The sequence below is a fragment of the Sinocyclocheilus rhinocerous genome, unplaced genomic scaffold (assembly GCF_001515625.1).
Source record: "Sinocyclocheilus rhinocerous isolate Xijiao unplaced genomic scaffold, SAMN03320098_v1.1 scaffold13489, whole genome shotgun sequence".
In the NCBI taxonomy this organism is placed as follows: Eukaryota; Metazoa; Chordata; class Actinopteri; order Cypriniformes; family Cyprinidae; genus Sinocyclocheilus; species Sinocyclocheilus rhinocerous.
In genome coordinates this window covers 2,145-3,535 of record NW_015636195.1, presented here as the reverse complement: position 1 = coordinate 3,535, position 1,391 = coordinate 2,145, and positions in this window count along the sequence as shown.

The following is a 1,391-nucleotide window of genomic DNA, read 5'->3' as shown; positions in this document are numbered from 1 at the left end:
TTTTATAAGACATTGTATAGTTTTGACAAAAGTGTTCCATTTTGCAAATTATCTGAGGTGTTGTGCTACTTTGGTGTAGTTTTGTGCTAAATGTGTGAAGGGCTTTGAAAAACCGGGACCTGTTTTCAAAATTGTGCTTAAGCAATTGAAAAAACTGTAAACGCAAGGAGCATCACAAAATCTGCACCTGTGGCAAAAACAAGTGTTAGAGTGCGTCGATTTCGGATCAATTCGTTTCTGCCGTGGCTCCACTAGCCTTTTCTCAATGGCGGTCATTTGGAAGGCAGATAGTGTTGTGGCTATGGGGAGCCATTTAGACAGCGGGGTTGGTTCACAGTGAATTTTGGTCACAGGCCCACGTCTACCAAAAGTCGAGGACAGGGAGCATCTGCCGAAACCAGGAAGGGAACCAGGAACCTTTAGATCTTCAGTCTAACGCTCCCCCAACTGAGTAATTTCAGCCACATAAGCCAGTGGTCTAAACAGCAGGGATTTCAATAAGACCACCCGTCACTTTGCGAGAAGAGCAGAGATGACATCCCAGAGAACAAAAGAGGCTGGCCGCAGGGGGATCGAAACTTGGCGTTATAAGCACCACGCTCTAATCAACTGAGCTAACCGGCCTGGTTCTGACTGGACTTCTTACCAATTTGCCAAAAATTTCCTTATAGCCTATGACACTAAAGAGACAGAAGAGATTCAGGACCAAGCCTCACCAAAGGCTCGTCCAGGAATTGCAGCATGGACATCTCGCACCCAAAGCCAGAATCATAACCCTAGACTAACAAGCCAGCTCGCTCTGCCATTGATCCGCTGCCTAGCACCGGGCATCCCTGTTCAAATGGCTTTAAACGCTAGGAGCATCTCGAAATCTGCATCTGTGGCAAAAACAAGTGTTAAAGTGCGTCGATTTCTGATAAATTTGTTTCTGCCGTGGCTCCACTAGCCTTACCTGTAGGGTGTGTAGGATAGTCAGCAAAGTCCTAATGAAAGTAGGAAGCTGATTTCAGAAATGGAAGACGAAGCAAGTTTTGCACACAGGCAGCTATTCCCAGTCATGCCAGTACAACTCCAATTAGCCCGCATGGGAAACGAACGAGACTTCCAAAACGTCTGGTCAATCGGACGTTTCAATTGCACACATCAAATAGCCAAGAATCGATGACCATAAAAAAAGAGAAGAAGCGCAAAGACAAACTGTGCTGCCTTTTTATGTCTGTATGTGTGCAGAAAAACAAATTGAATGTGTAATGAAGGTCCCTTGAGAGTACTTACCCTTATACAATTCTCATGGGTGCGAACTTACTTGATCACAAAAGTCACTTCTGATACAGGATCACAATCTTGTGAAAGCCAAATCAATTATTTGTAATAAAGCACATGTAAAAAAA